The following is a 12,018-nucleotide window of genomic DNA, read 5'->3' on the forward strand; positions in this document are numbered from 1 at the left end:
TTTTTATAAAAGTACACATTTGTAAACTTCTATGGTTCTATACAGGGCTACTGGGAGAAAGCTCGGGCAAAGAGCTGACGAAGACATGATTGGCTGAATGGCCTCCTTCTGTGCTGTAAAACATTATTATTCTATATGGTTAAAAGTACAATTTGGATATCAGATTTTTCATGAATCACTATGCTGGATGTTTCCATCTTTTCAGATAAGGGAAAACAATACTTTGCATTAGTTTTATATTCCACAAAATTATCTTTGTGAAATAAATACTCATTCTGGGTACAGTAGTGTTGTGGTTATGGAACTGGACTAGCAATCACAGGTCGTAAGTACATAATCACGAGAATGGCAGGTTATGAAATTGAATTCAATAATCAGTGCGGTTGTACCAGAAAATAAACATGAAAACCGTTGTATGGTTGTAATAAGCAACTATTTCATGAATGTCTTTCAGGGAAGTGAACCTGTTATTCCTACCTTATCCGGCCTACAGATGACTACTGTCTAAGAAAGAAAGACTTGCATTTATATCACGCCTTTCATGACCACCAAATGTCCCAAAGTGCTTTATAGCCAATGAAGTACTTAAAAAAAAAGTGTGGTCACTGTTGTAATGTAGGAAACTCTGCAGCCAATTTGCGCACAGCAAACTCCCACAAACAGCAATAATGGCCATAAAATCTGTTCTAGTGATGTTGATTGAGGGATAAATATTGGTCAAGACACCAGGGGTAACTCCCCTGATTTTCTTTGAAATAATGTCATGGGATCTTTTACGTCCACCTGAGAGAACAGACGGGGCTTCGCTTTAACGTCTCATCCGAAAGGTGGCACCTCCAACTGTACAGTACTCCCTAGTACTGCACCGGAATGTTAGCCTAGATTTTTGTTCACAAGTCTCATGGAGTGGGATTTGAACCCACAAGCTTCTGATTCAGAGGCAAGTGTGCTACCAACTGCACCACTGGCTGACACAACACCAATGCCATCCCAATGCAAATTGCTTGAAGGGAACTGGATATATACTTTAAAAGGAAATATTTGCAGGGTCATGGGGGAAAGAGAATGGGAACGGACCAATTGGATAGCTCTTTCAAAGAGCTGGCACAGGCACAAAGGGCCGCTGGCCTGGCCAAAGCCCTCCCTGGAGGCCCACTGTTTGCCACTGAAGTGGCTGCAGAGTTCGTAGCGGCCCTCCCCTTTAACTGAAGTGTGGTGTTGATGACTTGAAGCGAAGGCCACTCTGGCCTGCCTGCACTGCAGCCCCGCAACACTGCTCCGACCTAAAAAAAATTCCAAGTCCTGAATTTCTCCGGATTGGGGTGGAGAAACACTTTAAAAAACAGTAGGTGCTCCCCATTTAGGGTGGGGCTCAATTTTGACCCCTATGATTCTAAGAAGGTAGCTCTACCACCTTGTCAGGACAACTAGGGATGGTCAATAAATGATACCTTGCTAACCTCCGGAGAACAATTCTTTTTTAAATCAAGTTTATAAAAATCAGCTAAACCTGATATTGGATTAATACGTAACCTAACCTCCAGTTACTTGTTATTCACTTTTAGTTGTGTGCAGGCTCAAAAGATATCGGGGGTAAAATTGCGGTCGAAGGCTTCCTTCGGACAAAAGCCTCCGACCCGAAAAAAATCTACGAAAATACCTGGTGGTCACAGAGGCACCTTGGATTGCGGTCGGAGGCCTTCATTCGATGTGTAGCGTACAGAGAGAGGACTTCCCCAAACGTACGGAAATGCTGGAGTCACGTGGGCCTGGACCACCAATCACTAGGCAGTATTCTCATTGATCAAAATGGGAACTCCGTTTGTGCGAGTTCCCATTACTATCAATGAGAAAACCCTCCAAAAATAAGAAACACAGCATAATAAATTTTAAAAAACCTCACATATTTAAAATTAATTGATATTAAATCTAATTAAATGTTTTTAGAAAAAAAAAACATTTTTGGGAATTTTTTTAAATGTATTTGAATAGGGTTAAAAATAAACTTACCTTAATGGACAGGGTTTTTAAACATAAAAATGAATGATTAAATTTAATTTTTATTTGTTTTAAAACTCTTACACTAGTAAAAGTGCGCTATGCGCCTGCTTTTACCAGGCCTAAGAGTTTGAAGGACATTCACTAGGCATGAGTTGGGCAAATATCCCAATCTCTCCCGCGCGAATGCCCTTCTCCCGGGGATGCGGAGGACCTGTCAAGAGAAATCTTGACAGATTGGAAAAGCCAGTTTTCGGCGCATGTGCATCGTGCCCCGAAAGTCGGCTTTTGCGAGGCCTTGCTGGGTCTGTGCGCACTCCATATGGGCCCAGCGAGGACAACATTTTCAGCCCAATAATTGCACGCACCAAGTTTTGCTTTGGTATGTCATGTTTCAAGATTTTCTGAATTGAAACAAAAAGTTATTTTCAAGTGTTGGGTTTTAAAACAAAGTGGGTTTCTGCAGGTTTAACAAGGAACATCATTGGCTGCAGACATTTGGGAAAAGTTTATTCCAGCCAGCCATTGATACCATTTGCCAGAATGATTATGGCTAAGGTTCAGAAATGCTAAAGGCTCGGTTTGAAAACACATTATTTAACAATAGCCACAACTTGCATTTATACAGAAATTTTTACACAGTAAAAGCCTCTTCACAGGAAGCTTTTGGTCACCTGTCCAAATATCTTCTTCTGTGGCTTGGTGTGAAATTCTATTTAATAACGCTCCTGTGAAAAGCCTCAGATGTTGTTAATGGCGCTGTATAAATGCAAGTTGTTGTCAAATCGGTGTAATTTGGAATAATTTTCAACATTTTCAGTTTTAAATTGAATGCATCTCTCAAAAAGCAGCTCCCTATGTTTAAATGGGTTTTCAATCTGTTTTGCTCTTGTTGATCATAAATCTCATGCCCACTTTCTCATCTCTGCAAATCTGTTTACAGAAAGCCAGAAGTTTGTTGCTTTTGTTTTGAAAAGTGAAATTAGAATCATCTGATTTCATTTGCAACCTACCTCCTCTCCCAAATATGAGGATGATGGAAAGGAGACAACAGAAATTACCAACAGGGTAAATGTATTTCAAGTAGAGTTGACGACTATTCCAACGCACACCTGGTTGGCCTACCACGTTCTACACGATGTACACTTGAGGTCATCCAAAACTCAGCTGCCCATATCCTAACTCGTACCAAGTTCCGCTCACCAATTACTCCTGTGCTCACTGACCTACATTGACTCCTGGTTAAGCAACGCCTTCATTTCAAAATCCTAATAATTGTTTTTAAATCGTTCCATGGCCTCGCCCCTCCCTATCTCTGTAATCACCTCGAGCCCCCACCCCCCCCCACCGAGATAGCAGCGTTCCTCCAATTCAGTCCTCTTGAGCATCCCTGATTATAATTGCTCCACCATTGGTGCCTTCAGCTATCTTGGCCCCAAGTTCTGGAACTCCCTGCCTAAATCCGCCTCTCTACTTCTCTCTTCTCCTTTAAAATGCTCCTTAAAACCTACCTCGTTAATCGAGTTTTTGCACATTTTCCTCAATTTATCATTATATGGCACGGCGTCAAATATTTTGTCTCATAATACTGCTGTGAAGCACCTTGGGACATTTTACTACGTTAAAGGTGCTATATAAATACAAGTTGTTGTTGGAGAGCAAAAAAAGTCCTATAAATCCTATCAGAGTGTCTGCTGTGGCTCAGTGGATAGCACTCTCACCTCTGAGTCAGGAAAGATGTAGGTTCAAGTCCCAATCCAGAGACTTGAGCACAAAAATCTAGGTTAACACTGCAGTGCAGTGCTGAGAGAGTGCTGCACTGTCGGAGCTGCCGTCTTTCAAATGAGACATTCATCATCATCACCGTCATAGGCAGTCCCTCGAAGCGAGGATAACTTGCTTCCACACCGAAAAGGGATGAGTTTACAGGTGTTTCAATGAAGGACCTAATATTCCAGATCCCGAACTACATCCTGAAGGATGGAAGATGCCTGTGGGTGGATTGTTTTAACGTGGGGTGACCGTTGCACACCAGCCACCACACGGGCTTGACAGCGCGAGGTCTTGGTCCAGTGGCAAGGGTTAACCAGGACGACTGGAGACCTGCTCTGCTGCACGGACCGAGTGCGCTCACACATATCGCAGTGTGGGCTGAGCCAGAGCTGCCCCTGGGCCCTCGCCGCTTCTGGGCCCCAGATTCACGCCTCATAACACATTAAACCGAGGCTCCGACTGCTCTATCGGGGGACGTGAAAGATCCCATGGCACTACTTCGAAGAAGAGCAGGGGAGTTCTCCCCGGTGTCCTGGCCAATATTTATTTATCCCTCAATCAACATCACTAAAAAAACATTATCTGGTCATTATCACAATGCTGTTTGCTGTGTGCAAATTGGCTGCCGTGTTTCCCACATTACAACCGTGACTACACTTCAAAAACAAGCACTTAATTGGCTGAAAAGCGCTTTGGGATGCGAGGTGGCCGTGAAAGGAAGGCACGATATAAATGCACGTCTCTCTTTTTACAAGCATTACGCGTTAATGTGTTTTTGTCCTAGTCGGGATACTGTAGTCAGCTGAAATTCATTCACTCTCGCCCCCCCCCCCCCCCCGATAGGATGATGTCACCGGATAGAATGTTTACAATGTAGCTGCAGCTGAAACTGACCGCGTTCGATCCATTGTTGAATGGTTACATTGTTTCCCGGAGGTTCCATCAGTGTCACCCCACTCGGGGATCGCCTTTAAAGGGCGAGAGAGACACCCAGACAGACAGAGAGACACCCAGAGATACAGAGAGCCAGAGGAGACACCCAGACAGACAGAGAGCCAGAGAGACACCCAGAGAGCCAGCCAGAGAGACACCCGCCCAGCCAGAGAGAGCCACCCAGAGAGCCAGAGACCCAGCCAGAGAGCCAGCCGAGGATGAACTGCCGATCCCAGACCCTGGAGCTGACGGTGGAAGCCAGGCAGATCGAGGAGACGGTGCTAGCCGTGCTCCACACCGTGCTGCTGCACAGGAGCTCGGGCAAGTTCCACTACAAGAAGGAGGGCACCTACTCCATCGGCACCGTGCGCACCGAGGACGTTGACTGTGATTTCGTCGATTGCACCTACGTGCGAGTATCGTCGGACGAGTTGGACCGCACGTTGCGCCGATCTGTCGGCGAGTTTAAGTTGAGTTTTCCTCTTCCTACCTGATTGATTTTCTCTGTTTTTTTAAAGAAGGCCCCACCCGCCAGATATCTGGGATTGTGAGCGATTCATAACGCACCGTTTGTTGGTGTCGAGGCCACTCAGTTCAAATCGATTGTCTGCCGCAGACTGCATTCTTTTCGTAACCATGAACGGAAGGCCTACAGTTCCAGCGTCAGCCTTGTCTCAGTGGCAGCGCTCTCGCCTCTGAGTCAGAAGGCTTTGGGTCCAGGTCCCACTCCAGACACTTAAGCACAAAAATCTTCACCCCAGTCTCCGCTGCACGCTCGGAAGTGCCACAATACGTAAAAGTGAGGTCCCATTTGCCCTCTCAGCTTAAAAAAAGAAAGACTTGCATTTATATGGCGCCTTTCGCGACCACCGGACGTCCCAAATCTGCTTTACAGCCAATTATGTACTTTTATTGAAGTGAAGTCACTGTTGTAATCATAGAATGATCGAAATTTTACAGCACGGAAGGAAGCCAATTCGGCCCATCGTGTCCGTGCCGGCCGACAAAGAGCTATCCAGCCCTTAGTCCATAGCCCTGTAGGTTACAGCACTTCAAGTGCCTATCAAAGTACTTCTTAAATGTGGTGAGGGTTTCTGCCTCTATCACCCTTTCAGGCAGTGAGTTCCAGACCCCCACCACCCTCTGGGTAAAAAAATCAGTCCTGTGGGAAACGCAGCAGCCAATTTGCCCAAAAGCCAGCTCCCACAAACAGCAATATGATTATGACCAGATCATCTGTTTTTTTTATTGATGTTGATTGAGTGATAAATATTGGTCTGGACAACGTGGATAACTCCCCTTCCGACAGTGCACTACTCCATCAGCGACTTGATGCATGACCTTCTGACTCAAGAGACAAGAATGCTACCACTAAAGGCTGACGTGAAACCAGCTAAAGTGCGGTGAATGAGGACCAGAAGAGCCGAGGGCCCAGGGGCAGCACGGGCCAGCCCACACTACGATATGTGTACGCACTGGGTCTGTGCAGCAGAGCTGGTCTCCAGTCGTCCTGGTTAACCCTTGCCACTGAATAAAGACCGAGCTCTGTCAAGCCCGTTTGGTGGCTGGTGTGCAACGATCACACCACGTTAAAAAAAATCCACTCAGCGGCCCCCTCAATTGGAGTTCAGGAATGGAACCTCGGATGCTTCATTGATCATATGTGAACTCGTGTGGAAGCAAGTCATCCTCGTTCGCGGGACCGCCTATGATGATGATAAAGTGTCACCAGAATGGGGGAAATGGATAAAGAATCAGCCAGCCACGTCTGCTAGTTAGTGCTTTAACTAGTCACCGACGTTATGTTGGAAAGGATAAATGTGTGAGTGTTGAATGAGGACAGGAGCAGGTTAGTGCCTCCGACCCATACCAGATAATTCAGCGCAGTACTGTCGGTGGTGCCGTCTTTAGAAAGAGACGTTAAACCGAGGCCCTGCCTGCACTCTCAGGGGGCTGTAAAAGATCCCATGGCACTATTTCGAAGAAGAGCAGGGGGAGTTATGCCTGGTGTCCTAGGGCCAATATTTATCCCTCAATCAACATCACTAAAACAGATTACCTGGTCATTAGCACATTGCTGTTTGTGGGAGCTTGCTGTGCGCAAATTGGCTGCTCCGTTTCTTACATTACAACAGTGACTACACTTCAAAAAGTACTTCATTGGCTGTAAAAAGTTTTGGGACATCCTAAGCATGTGAAAGACACTGTATAAATGCAAGTCTTTATAAAGCAGGAACACTTTTAGTTTTTGCTGGTCACTTTGGCCCAGTAGCACCCAGTGAGCTATCGGGGAGTACTAATCTAGACCATTTTTGTCCCATTTGTTTTTCCGCAACTGCTGTGATGATCACCGCTGCCAGTTCAGCTAGTAAAAGTTAATTCAAATTAGTAAGTGCAGTCACCTGGACTCACAACATGAATCTGCACTTTCAGAAGCTAGATGGATTCAATGCGGACAGAATTGGAAGAAAAATTAAACTTGATGTCATGACCAGACACACGAAAGGTTGGATGCAAACAATGTCTTTGATACAGACCTGAAAGAAGTGCAGTCACAGTTGCTCAGATTGACCATTGGCACCACGATGAGGTGGCTATTCAGATGCCTTGGCTTTGCATTAAGAAGGATATAAAAGCGCTGGAGAAAGTGCAAAAAAGATTTACAAGGATGGTACCAGAAGTGAGAGATTACAGCAACTGGGAAAGATTGAACAGAGAAGACATGGGTGACCCGATAGAGATCTTTAACATTATAAATAGGTTGGACAGGGTCGATGTGGGAGAATTTAAAACTTATGGCCATAAATACAGGATAGTTACTGCTAAATCCAATAGGGAAATAAGGAGAAATGCCTTTACTCAGAGAGTGGTTAGAATATGGAACTTGCTACCACAGGAAGTGGTTGAGACAAACAGTTTAGATGCTTTCAAAAGTAAACTAGCCGAGAACATGGGAGTAAAGGTAATGGAAAGATAAGCTGAAAGGCTGAGATAAGGTCGCTGGAATGGGAGGAGTCTGTGGAGCGTAAACAGCAGCACAGACTAGTTGGGCCAAATGTCCTGTTTTTGTGCTGTATATTGTACGTATGTCATTTTGTATCAACCCCATGCAAATAACTGGTTGATAATTGTGATCCCCGCCTCGGGTTAACTTCTAATTCAGCTCGTGGTGCACGAGTGCAGACGCTAAGTTTAACTTTTGTGTTCCCAACCAGAGCAGACTTGGACAGAATCCTCCGAGGTCTCTGCTCTCCTCAAATTCTGGCCTCTTGAACATCCCCGATTTTAAATGCTCCACCATTGATGGCCGTGCCTTCAGCTGCTAAGACTCTAAGCTCTGCAATTCCCTCCATAAAGCTCTCTACCTCTCGTTCCACCTTTAGGACGCTCCTTAAAACCTACCTTTCATCTGTCCTAATAACTCCTTCTGTGGCTCGGTGTCCAATTTTGTTCGATAACGCTCCTGTGAAGGACCTTTAGACATTTTACTAAGTTAAAGGTGCTACATGTTTTGTTGTAGTCACTTTATCAATGAAATTTAGAATGATAGCCTTTTGTTTATTCTTAAAGTCACACAGCTTCAAAAGAAAGGATAGGACTTGCATTTATATAGCGTCTTTCACTGCCTCAGGACTTCCCAAAGCACTTTACAGCCAATTAAGTATTTTTGAAAGTGTAAACACTGTTGTAATGTAAGAAACGCAGCAGCCAATTTACACACAGCAAGGTCCCACAAACAGCAGTGTGATAATGACCAGATATTCAGTTTCCGCGAGCGGTGGGCGCTGGAGGAATTGGAGTGCATCATCACCCCCGGCAACCAAATTTTAATTTGACGTTTTGTCTAAAGTTTAATTTGTTTATTGTGCCGATCTTAGTTCTCCCCCCTCACCTTTTAGCCAGGGGGCACTTGTATAATTTGTGTTTTAGTGCCCTCAAAAAAACCCCCAAAAAACAAAAAAACAAGGGGGCACTTGTTTGAAAGAGTTTGGTGTCCCCCCCAACCCCCTTTAATCAGGGGGGCACTTGATTTAATTGTTTCCTACAAAATAATTGTCGAGCTAGCGCCAATATTTGAAGGGGCTGCTCTGCGGAGGGAGCGGGCAGGTCCGAGGGCCTCCTCGTAGGACTGCTCGTGGGCACGGCCAAGGGGGCCATTAACCGGTCCAGGCAGCGGGCGGTCGAGGGAGTCGTTCAGCCCGACTGCCTGCCTCTCTCCTGTGGCTATGTTCGTACCAGGGTGTCCCTGGAGATGGAGCATGCGGTGTCCACCGGTACGCTCGCGGCCTCCCGCGAGAGGTGGGCACCGGAGGGACTGGAGTGCATCATTTCAACAGGGAATAGAATTTTAATTTGATTTGATTTGACAAAGGTTCCCTCAATGTTCGATTGTTAATTTTATGGTCTTTGGTGCCCTCAAAAAAAAAGGGGGGCACTTGATTGAAAGTTACTTTAAAATAGTTGTAGAGCTGTTCATTTCAGTATTGCGTGGAGGGGATTCCTGCACGGGCTGCTTTTGCGCACACTCCATTTTGCCAAGGTGGACATTAACCGGTTCAGGCAGCGGGTGGTCGAAGGGATCGTTCAGCCCGAATGCCTGCCTCTCTTCTGCGCTATGTTCGCACCAAGGTGTCCCTGGAGATGGAGCACGCAGTGTCCACTGGTCACTCACGGCCTTCCGCGAGAGTTGGGCACCAGAGGGACTGGAGTGCATCATCACCTCCGGGAACAGAATTTTAATTTAATTTGAACGTTTAAAGTTCCCAGTTAATTTGGAAATTTGTGGATTCTAGTGCCCTTACTAAAAGGGGGTACTTGATTTTAAAATTCTTTCCAAAATAGTGTAGAACTGTTGATTTCAGTTCTGTGCAGAGAGATGCCAAAACAGGCTGCCCTTGCACACTTTGCCATCTTCGTCTGCCATCCGGACAGCCATGGTGCACCATGTTGTCGTCCGGAGGAGGCAGGGGTCCCCAATGGAGTGCACTTTACGCGGGAGTCCTCCCTCTATTATTGGGGACTTGGCCTGGAGGGTGTTGCATGGAGCAATCCTATGCAATAAGTTTTTAAGTCTGTTCCATGTTTATATAAAATGTGTGAGGTTGCAGCCCCTCTTCCATTATTTGAAGGGCTGCTCCTCGATTTTTGGCTGCACTTCAGTCCCACACTCCTGGTCTTTGGGCACCCTGTGCGGAGGGGAGAGGGCAGGTCCGAGGGCCTCCTCGTAGGACTGCTCCTGGGCACGGCCAAAGGGGCCATTAACCGGTCCAGGCAGCGGGCGGTCGAGGGGGTCGTTCAGCCCGACTGCCTGCCTCTCTTCCATCTGGGACAGGGTGTCCCTGGAGATGGAGTACGCGGTGTCCATCGGTACGCTCACGGCCTTCCGTGAGAGGTGGGCGCCGGAGGGACTGGAGTACATCATTACAGCGGGGAACAAAATTTTAATTAATTTGATTTGATATGGTTCCCTTTAATGTTTAATTGTTACTTTGTGGTTTTTGGTGCCCTCAAAAAAAAAAGGGGGGCACTTGATTAAAAGTTACTTTTAAGATAGTTGTAGAGCTGTTGAATTGTGAGTGGCTCAGCCAGTCATGTGATGTTCACAAGACTCAATAAAACCCCAGCCAGTCGGTTCAGGGGATCCACGATGAGGCAGGTGGTTGTGAGCCTGGTGGATGAACTGGTAATGTGCAGTGTGATTGTTAAACATTTGTTAATAAACCAACTAGTTCTTAATAGCAATGTGTTGCTATGAATTCTTAAGCAAAGAACCCATGAAGCAAATACATTACATTGGGAATTGAGAGGAAAAAACCTGGAGTTTAGCATTTCAGGGCAGAGCATGTTGATATTTTGGCATCCCACACGTGCAGTAAGATATGTTTTCCACTTCTGAAGATATTGACTCTTGATGGGAGTTTGGTTTCACTGGTGCTGCCTACCCCTGAGTACTTTGTCCAACTGGCTATTCTTATATGAGCCCAGACAGTAAAAGTCTGCAGCCTTCTCAACAGGAGAGTAATGGCACAATCCTGTTCTAACACATATTCTCTAAGGAATCACTTTAACAGCAATTGGGTGTGGGATCCCTGACTGGCTTCCCACAGCTCCCCCATGCTCTTTCCTGCCTAGGAATGCTGGGTCTAATTGTGGTGCTCCCAAGTACTGGATATGATCAACTCCGAACAAAATAGAAATCAAACTTTGGACCTTCTGGTCTACATGGCTGAGATGATCCGAGACCTTGAATTCGGGGGGAATTGCGCAGTAAGACTTTCAGCTAATAATTGGCATTCGGTCAATATTCTAGAGCGATAGACCTCACCAAGAGACAGTTTTTCTCATGACATTTTCCTCCTTTAACTGTAGGACGCCCTTCGCAACTCTGGCAGTGATGGGAGTGGTCAGATCTCCCTGGAGTTCTACCAGAAGAAGAAATCACGCTGGCCGTTCTCAGATGAGCGCATCCCGTGGGAGGTGTGGGCCTTCAAACTCAACGTGGTGAATCTGGCCAATGAGCAGGAGAGGCAAATCTGCCGCGAGAAGGTGGGCGAGAAACTGGGCGAGAAGATCATTAACGTCATTGAGGTCATGAACAGGCACGAGTACTTGCCGTAAATGCCCACGCAGTCGGAGGTGGACAATGTCTTTGACACGGGCCTGAGAGACGTACAGCCTTACCTGTACAAAATCACCTACCAGATCACTGACTCCCTTGGGACATCTGTTAGTACCACCATGAGGCGGTTAATCAAAGACACCTTGGCTTTATAATCTGTCGAATTACTAGCAAAAAACGAACTGACAATGTTACATTTTTACTTTACTCCATTTTCCCTGGCCTTCCCTTTCTGCTGCTGTTGTTTTTGTTTTCATTAGCTATCTTTAGGGGGAGTCTGTCCAATTTGAAATCCCTGCAGATTGTGCCTTGCGATTTCTTGCAAACTTTCATTCTGTTAGTGATGCTCAGCATGACGGAGATCTTGCAAAGTTTACATGTATTTATTGTTTAAATAGTTGGAGATGGTCAGAAGAAAATTGCAAGTTGCTGGAAAGGGCTCCAAAAAGGAGAAGCGTTAACAGGACAGTCAGGTTTGGGGACTCCACTCAGCTGTTGCTCTTTTCCCTATCAAATGACCAATCCCACTCCCACCTTGCATGGACTACGGGCAAGGACATGGTCGGACTTGCATGCAATGCCCTTCAGAATAAAATAACCTAGCTAGTAATCATTGTCCAGGTTCACACATAATGGATTGTCACTAAGAGATAACTAAAGACCCAGCACGAGTTGTTACCTTAAGCAGAAAACAT

General features: G+C 45.8%; 1 pseudogene; it reads left to right on the forward strand.

Moving 5' to 3' along the window:
- Positions 1–4,880: 4,880 nt before the first annotated feature.
- Positions 4,881–11,613, forward strand: LOC139250110 (autophagy-related protein 101-like; annotated as a pseudogene).
- The last annotated feature ends 405 nt before the right edge of the window (positions 11,614–12,018 follow it).

Source organism: Pristiophorus japonicus, unplaced genomic scaffold (genome assembly GCF_044704955.1).
Source record: "Pristiophorus japonicus isolate sPriJap1 unplaced genomic scaffold, sPriJap1.hap1 HAP1_SCAFFOLD_35, whole genome shotgun sequence".
Lineage (NCBI taxonomy): Eukaryota > Metazoa > Chordata > Chondrichthyes > Pristiophoridae > Pristiophorus > Pristiophorus japonicus.